The sequence below is a fragment of the Etheostoma cragini genome, chromosome 18 (genome assembly GCF_013103735.1).
Source record: "Etheostoma cragini isolate CJK2018 chromosome 18, CSU_Ecrag_1.0, whole genome shotgun sequence".
Classification (NCBI taxonomy): domain Eukaryota; kingdom Metazoa; phylum Chordata; class Actinopteri; order Perciformes; family Percidae; genus Etheostoma; species Etheostoma cragini.
Window position 1 is genome coordinate 18,379,644 of NC_048424.1, and position 9,062 is coordinate 18,388,705.

The window sequence follows — 9,062 nt, forward strand, 5'->3', positions numbered from 1 at the left end:
TTAGTGGTGGGCGATACTGCAAAATTTGGTATCGATCCGATACCAAATACATATAGGGTCCGTATTACCGATACCGATACCAATACGATACTTTTTACTTAAAAAAATACTTTTGTGTAGGGGAGAGCATTTCATTATTTCTGAGGTGAATGAATGATCAATTCTTTAGGCAATATTTATTTTATTAATGTATTGAAGTGCACACAATTATTAGTTATTAGGCACTGTAGAATGAATACAAACCAAATTTTACAGCCTTTTTAAAAAATAAATAAATAAAGAATAACAAAAATTTTGCGATGTCTTATTCTTGAGCAATCGCACTAACTAATGCACAAGACGCAATAGGACATGACTAACATAATATTAGCCTACTCTTACAAGCTACCTGGGTATTCTCTGCCTCTCTGAAATGACTCTCCATAAGAACTCTGTCTCTGTGCCGGGGGTCTGGAAGTGGATTGATTTCCCTCCTCATTTCTTCGTTTTTGTAGATCAGCATTTTCCTTGTCATGTGTTTTTAAGTGTTTGTATAGGTTTGTAGTGTTGCCACAGTATCGAATGCTCTTTTTACACGTATCACAAGTTGCAGTATTATCATTTAGTGCCGTAAAATAGCTCCACACAACACTTTTCTTCCTCTCGGCCATCCTGATCTCTCATTCAATGTGCTATCAGTCTCGCTGCTCCTCTGCGCGTTGTGTCAGTGAGTCACGTGACGACACAACAACGAATCACAGCAGAGGAGCAGGAGGGGGAGGAGGAGCAATGTGGGCCAAGACGTGAAAGCGCCATATACTCTTGGTTTGCTCAGGAAGGTGGAAGACATAAGTAAAGTATAGTGAACGTAGAGGAGAGATATCTAAATTAAAATATTGATTCAATTACAGTTGTATTGATCAAATACCAATACCAGCGTTGGTATTGATACTATTGATATTTAGATCGATCCGCCCACCCCTAAAAATTGTATTTACCAGCTGGACCCGATGGTTGCTAAGAAGATGGGGCGCACCAATAAGAGCATGCTCCGTTGCTCTGATTGGTTGTAGGTCTATCCATTTGAGTGCAGAGGCATTTGCTTTCCTGGTTCGGTTGAAACACGCCCCACAATAGCAGTCCACTGGAGCAGTAGCAGACTCATATTCCGACTAGAATCTGAGTATGACGACATCAGCCTAGTTATTTTCATATTCTGTTCATTTTTTAGATTGCTACAATTTTATCATTGCTTTTGTGTAACATTTTAGCACTGTCTATCCCGGGTTGGTTTTTAAATTGTTAAATTTTTACTTTAAGTATTAGTTTATTTAGGCAAACACAACCACAGTTAGTTTGGGCTGGATTAGCTGCAGGTTGTAATAGTTTGCTTCTTTACACTCACCTATTCTTGGTTGGTCTGGTCCATAGACAGTTAAAGAAATTGACCAACAGATCTCGCTGCTCTGGACAGAGACCAGTGAAGTCTTTTAGAAGCACAGCTTATGTAAATTGAAGTCGCCTGCAAGCTGTTCGGTTATTCCTCTATTATGTGACACTAAGTTGTGTGTTTATGACACAATGTTAGCCTATTTTTACAGAAACGTCTGTTATGGAGCCATAACGTGAGTTATAAGGTAATGGAGCCTTTTATGCATTATACTGTTTCTTTAGAAATAAACAATAGACAAAAACAGTCTTTAAACGTTTCAGATGTAAAGTTATTTGCTATCCGAAATGAATGGCAGTCAATGGAATAAGGGTGAGTGCTAGGAAGCATCAAAATGGCGCCATAGAGGCTTACCCACTTGGTCTGGTCCACCATTCAGGAATGTTTGGGAAGTAGCTGCCAAGCATTTTCCTGTGTGTTTATGGTGTGGATGATGTCATCACTGACATCACTGGACCAAACCAACTGATGGGGGTTTCTTGTAGTGTATGTCGTGATATTTCATGTTTTTGTTTTATGCATTCAAGGGCTAAGTATGAGGATGAGTTAATTTCCTTGTAAATAGTAATTTAAGTGTGTAGAGGACCACAAAGTGTTTTATTTTGACAGTCTGAGTTTGCTCTTGTCGTGTCTTGTTTAACTTCCTGTCTTTTGGTTTTCCCGCTCTTGTGATTGCCTTATGTTGTTCACCTCCTTCCCAGCCATTGTGTCACCTGCCTCTTGTTACCTTTAGTTTTTGTGTTCCCATTGTCCTGTGTCAGATCATTGTTTGTTCAGTTTATTCTTGTTTGGTTATGTCAGTGGATTGCTTTCCGCTGTTCCTGTTTTTGGGGATTTAAACCTCTGAACACTACTTTGCCTGCTGTCTCTGCAATTAGGTCCACCATATTCTTTGGAAGACTGATACTAGCTCTTTGTTGTTAGAAATGTTTTGTAGGCTCACCTCTGGAATATAGGGTTAGTAGTTAGCCATGAAGTTGGCTTTGTATATTTGATCCAAGTAGATTTTGCTCAAGTTTTATTGGCATTTTTGACTTTGTGTCATGTATTTGTATATTTGTCCACACTGTATAGTGATAAAGAATCCTGCCTTTCTTTACTTTTTTTTGGACACTTTCTACACTACATGGCATTATAATCTTAATTTCTTTGTGTTTTTAATAATGGAGGACATTAATCTCTCATGTACTTACTGGATATGAATCTGATAAGCACTTACTGGGTCTATAAGGAGGCCACATTCGCCATGAAGAACGGTATTCAAGTCAGTCTGACCCAGCAAGATTACCATCATGACTTTTATGTAAAAGTAACTCGGGTGCTTGTTCAGCATGTTAAACTGCCATCACATTTATGTAACAAGATCCATGTCTGAAACGCCTGTGATAAAATACTCTAGTGGTGCCATCTGGGTTATCTCAGCTTGGGCTTAAGACTTCACATGTTTAATAGTATACATAACAAAAAGAATTCAGTGAACAACATGGGCATCTACCAAGCACGAAGGGTATACAAAAGAAGCTCCCGCTTTTTTTCAACCATAATTTCTTAAATTTGTCTCTCACATGTTCCCCAGGAAGTGAAAATTTCTGAATCACTTTAATAGTCAGGGTTTACAATCCGATTGCCCTCCCTGAGAGCTCACGATGACGGATTAACTGAAGAAGGGTGTTTAAAAAAATACACAGTTTCTCAGAATAAGTAATAAATGTTGAACGTATTCAGAGCAAAATCCGTTGTGAGTATGTGGATGCTGCAGTATGTACGTATGTGTGTAGCACAGTGAATACAGGAAGCTATGGAGGCAGAATGAGAGATGAGATAAATCGGAGTGCCATACAGTAATGCTGCGTGGGCTTCAGTGAGCATGTTTTAAGTCGAGAGCAGCGTGTGTGTGTGTGTCTTTTATAACTTGCTCCTGGATGCCTTTATTTGAAAGCATGATGACAGGTAGGGAGGATAGAAACTGAGGTGGTAACTCACAGTATGGATGGAAAAAATGTGAGATGGTGTCTCGTGCATACTCAGGTGTCTCATTCATTACTCAGGAGTGTGTGTGTGTCTGTGTGTGTGTGTGTGTGTGTGTGTGTGTGTGTGTGTGTGTGTGGGACACAAATTTATGTTCAGTTAAAATGAAAATGTGTGCATGAAAAGTAAAAGTTTTCTGGGTGGATGTCTTATGGCTGAAGCAGGACAGTGGAAATAAATGATGGCCAGTAGGAGGATAGTGGAAAACTGCGGTTTTCAATCCCAGAAGTTGACATTTTGTCAGTACTCTTTAGCATTTCCCTCCTCAAACCAGTGTGATTTGCTTAACCTAAAGCCAACAACCATTGATCCACTTTGCCTTAAAGGGACAGTACTTGCAAATACTGACAATAATAAGCGGGCTTTGCTGCTACATTTATGTTCTGAATGTCCAGCTAATTAATTACAATTCAGTTGTTTTGGGCCTCTATAACTTTCTACTTACTAAAGTAATTGTTGGGGTTGGTTGATGCACAAAAGCAAAAATGTTGATAGTAATCCATGATTGCACATGAAAACTGTACAAATACATTCAGTTGAACCATTGACTTGGTCTGCACAGTTTGTCTGTTTTAATGTTTGCCTCAATCTTTTCTTCCATACAAGTTTGGCTAACATGGGGTTTGTTAAACCAAATCTGATCAAATCTGCAAATTTGTTAAATGGAAAAACAGAGCTGCCCAGGTTGCTGTCAGTTTGTCTGTTATGAATTTTGTTATCAGTTACGCATTGCATAATCAGTGTCCAGTGTTTGCATACTGTAATACAGTATTTTATAATTGTTAAAAAATCGTGATCTCAAGTCACCCTGTTCACGATTTACTTCTTAAATAGCTTTTTTCTTTTCTTTGTTTGAAGAAAAAAAATGACTGTGATTCTTATTTAATTTTATGAACCGACTGCATCACAAAGTTTCAAACGTAGAATGTAGAAAATAGGTGCAATGTGCTATAGGTGCCACACAGAAAATCTATGTTTGCAAATGCCAATTTTGTTTTGTTTTGTCAGGTTTCATATGTGCAATAAACATTCCACTTTGTGAGAAAATAATCATGGCAGAGCATCGGGATATCAATTCTAAGCTAAAAAATCGGGATTCACATTTTTACCTGAATTGCCAGGCCTACCTGGAACCGCTACACCAGACCTAGGCATTCTTTTTTTGTTGTGCAATCACATTCAGCTTGTATGCAGCTGTATACCATCTGCTAGATATTATATGTCTGGTCCCCATGTGCTTTGTAGACACAGTATTCGTACCACTTACAATAGGATAAAGCCCCCTTTAGGATATTGTTGCAATATGGAAAATGCTGCATATGCTTTCCTTGATATGACCTGTGGGAGGCGGAATATAAATGCACCAAAGAGTTGTTTCTGATGTTGGTAATATCCGACGCACTCTTCAGTCTGATGACAGCAAATGTCTACTCAACCATCTGCTTTGGAAAGGCACTGCCTCTGCACTTCTGAGCATCCTGCACTTACCTACTGGATACTCTCAATCTGACTTGCCTAGAATATCTTATTTGATTTGTTTTCTGATCCATGCAGTGCAGCAGATTGGCTATTGATTTAGTCTTGATGCGGCGACAGTGTCAGTTAGAGCCAATACTAATACTGCTCAGAAAATAAACAGCCCAGATGGAGCCGCAGAGTTATTAATATCATCGCAATTGAGCTCTCCAGGTTCTTCACATGTGCTTGTTAGGATTCAGGCTGGTAATAACCCTGGCAACCGTTGCTGTCCCGACACCTGAGGGGATCTTGGCCTTCTAGCCCAATCAACGTCGGCCCAGACTCCCTACATCAAAACACTCCTTGTGCTGTTGTGTATAAACCAAAGGGATGGATTGTAACTACTGTATTTACAATAACTCCATGGCTGTACTTAAACAAATTTAAGGTACTTGTACTTCACTCAAGTCTTTTCATGCCACTTTCTACTTCCACTCTGCTACATTTCATAGAGAAATATTGTACTTTTTACTCCAATGCATTAATTTGACAGTGTTAGTTACTAGTTTCTTAACTTAACTACAAATGAAGATTTTAGCACACAAAACACATGAAGTGTATTAAATATGTTGTGTTATTATAAATTAAACTACCCAACAATTTGGGTTGGAACACAGACGGTGCGTTCACTTGGAATTCGCCAGCCTTGTGGTGCATTAGTTATTGTAAAATACCCTATTCCCATCAGGTGCTTGTTTAAGTCCATTACCAGGAATTTACTGGTGAAATAAGTCATTGTTATAAGGTATTGTTATTAAATTATTAATCAGTACTTTCATTTTGACCATATAGCCTTAGCAATAAACAAGCCATTGTTCAGTGTTGCCAACTGTCGTTTTGTGCTCCTTTTAACACTTTACAGTATACATTATTAATATAAACAGTATGTTTTTTGTTTTAGGCAACGGCACCGTTTTAAAAGGTATTGTTTTAGCACAGGTATCAGAAAAAAACTAAACAATACCCAATTCTACCAACATTATATAAGCTTAAAAGTCCAGCTTTCAATGCTCTTTATTATGCTTTTTATGATGCTTTCGACGCCTTTTATTTACTCTTTTGATGCTTTTTATGATTCTTGTGAAGCTCTTCAGACGCTCCTATACATGCTTTTAACACTTTCTTCAACACTTTAATCACAGATTGTTCTGCATTGAGTAGTTTTTAATACATTTTCCCAATAATATTTACATACTTTTACTTAAATAACATTTTCAAAGCAGGACTTTTACTTGCAACAGAGTATATTTACAGTGTGGTATTAGTACTTTGACTTAAGTAAAGGATTTGTATACTTCTTCTTCTACCTCTGATAAGCCAACTGTGTGCATCACAAAATCAGTGAATCACAAAAGGTCGAGAAGCAGATTGTCTATTAAAAAGTGTAATGTAATCAGCTAGGGAGGAAAAGAGACAGTAACGGGAAAAAGTGGGGGGAAGTGCTCACCCCAGAAGCTAGCGATGACACTAAGTGTCCTCTGCTGAGTTATGGCGAGATAAGAGTCACTCCTTGGGTTGCAACACGATTCCCAGGCCCCGGTCTGCCTCCCTACAGGATGTAGAGGTTAACGCTGAGTTCATAGCACGACCTTTTGAACGGCTTAGTCAGCACACACTCCCCCACTCTGACCTCCTCTTCCCTCCCTGTGTCTCCTTCCCTCTTTTCTTCCACTCAGACGGGAGGTTTTCAGGGGCCATCTCTGTTCCGGGATGAAACAATGTTCCCACATCCCTGACCATCACTTTCCCCTTTGTACTCTTCTTTGAACTTTTGATAGGCTTTTGACAGTCGTGTCCTCTGGCCTGTTTGGAAAATCCTTAATCCTTAGTCCACTAAGGGAAAGTGGAGCAGGAATAAGGAATTCCCTTCCCCTTATTCCAGCTCTCAACTTCTCTCTTTCTCTCCCTCAAAGGCAACAACGCCCTGGACTGCCCAGTTGTCCATCTTCCCCTCTCTACCTATCTCTCTCTCTAATCCCCGAAGTGTTTCTGGAAAACTTCTATCCATCAGTGACCTGTGGCCAAGCCAAGTCCAGCAGCGCGAGCAGAGCTTCCCCCGGACTACATTAAAGACACGCCGAGGTCAGCTTTCCTGATCTCTGACCTTCGTCAGCCCCAATACCTGCTTCGAGTTACTTTGAAATTTGCCATACATGAGAGGATTGCAACTGAATTTTCTTTCTTCATTTTGTTGTGAGATGATGAGTTTTTGAACCTTCTGTATGCTTTTACCTTAGACCGGAGGTCTTCACATTTTTGAGCTAAGAACCCCTTAACTGAAAAGGAGATGGAGCAGGGACCCCCTACTACATACTGTATATTGTTTCAAATTAAGTTACATATGAAACTGGGCCTACAATAGTATGTAAAGTATATATTTATAAATACTGCATATTGGTCTACCCTTATTTTGCATAGAATAGCAAGCTTTTTTAAACTTGTATTGCTGACATTATTTAACAAATCATGTTTTATATGTGAATGCTTAAGATGAACTGTATCTCTGTTTCTTACAAATGTGTTGATTTATATTTACTAATAATATGTTGGATTCATGTGAAGACATTTTTAGTTTAAATTGTCAAAAATTCAAACAATTTACAACATTTTGGTGCCCCCCCCTGCAGAAACTGTGAGGACCCCCGTTGAAGATCTCTGCCTGTCCCATAACCATCTCCATCAGGTTTCTATCAACAGGCTTTGTACTTTTATGGTCCCTTGATATTGAAAACAATACCAGCAACATCTCCTTTTAAAGAGGAGCTTAACTTTGACTGGAACCCATCACATCTGGCCCCAAGCTGGCCCAGTGAGAGCCGTTAGAGGTTATCGCCCCTGAAAACTACCCTCCACATCTGCGCGTACGACGTCCACGCTGTAAAGATCTCTGTGTCTCCGAGTCCATAGAGGAAAGAGACAGCATTGTTCCAGCCTCCGCCCCAGGGGAGTCAGAGGGATCTTTTACACACTTGTGGTTTTACTGTAAAACATCTCTCTTACTGCGCTGACTGTGTGTCAGACAGCAGGAAAAGCTTGTCTGGGATTTTTTGGCAGTTGTGGATCTGCAGATGATGGACGAACGCCCCTCTGGAGCGCAGGTCTTGTAAAAGACTAAGGGCTGAAATTCCTTGTGAAAAGGCTGTTTATTTCCTTTGCATGTCATGTAGAATCTCTCTCTTTCTATTCACATAGCACCCCCCAACCCCCCCAATTTATGTTGACCTTTATGCCCTCCAAATGCTCTTTTCCTTGCCCTTTCCTTTTTCTGAATAAACAGGGAATGCACTGGTAGTGGAGGCTTGCTATTGACATAGGCTTAACCTGCATATACCTTAAGCTGTAGCATGAGCTGTTTGTTTGTGAAGAGGCTGTTGCTTGAATGTCAATTGCTCTCTATGTCATAGCCTCACACTATAAGCTAACGTTTGTCTGAGGAAAATGTCTTGCCACTGTGCAAACACACATAACAGTCACATTGGTAATTAATAAAAGGGGAAGAAAACAACAGAGTCAAACGTTAGTTAAATGCCACCGTGACAATTCAGCCATTGTGTTTTGACGATGGCGATGGGGGCTGGAGATGAAAGGAAGACACAAGGAGGTAAAAAGATTAGAGGAGAGAAAACAAGGAAGAAAGGTAGGATAGTAACAGAAGAAGGAAATAGAAAGGGAGGAAATGGAAACAAAGAGCAAAAAAGAATGAAAGCAACAGAGTGGCAGAAGTGGAAATAGTGAAGAATGTGTGCATATTTGCATTTAAATTAGTAGTTACTCAGCTACTCTTCTGGTTAGAATTACTTTGAAATGTAGTCAGTTACTGAATACAAGTTGCATTGGCAATTTTTTGTAATTAGTAACCAAAAGAAAAGGATGCCGCCACAAAAAGTTAGGTTTTCACAAATGATCTTTTTCCTCTTTAAACATTTTTGAAAATTTTTGATGCAAATGAAATGCATTTTGCATATTCAGTGTTTAAACTTCAAATTACCCTTGTATTGGCACAAACTTCTGTATTTAGATAGATAGATAGATAGATAGATATTTATTGATCCCAAAAAAATGGGAAATTACAGTGTTACAGCAGCAC

At 39.3% G+C, this 9,062-nt stretch overlaps 1 long non-coding RNA gene across 1 annotated transcript in view; it reads right to left on the reverse strand.

Moving 5' to 3' along the window:
• Positions 1–2,132: 2,132 nt before the first annotated feature.
• Positions 2,133–9,062, reverse strand: part of LOC117961797 — a 7,914-nt gene continuing 984 nt past the window's right edge. The window contains exons 2-3 of the long non-coding RNA XR_004660497.1: positions 8,748–8,756; positions 2,133–2,142 (exon numbers count right to left, since the gene is read on the reverse strand). This is a non-coding gene — a long non-coding RNA (uncharacterized LOC117961797). The remainder of the gene's footprint in view (positions 2,143–8,747; positions 8,757–9,062) is intronic.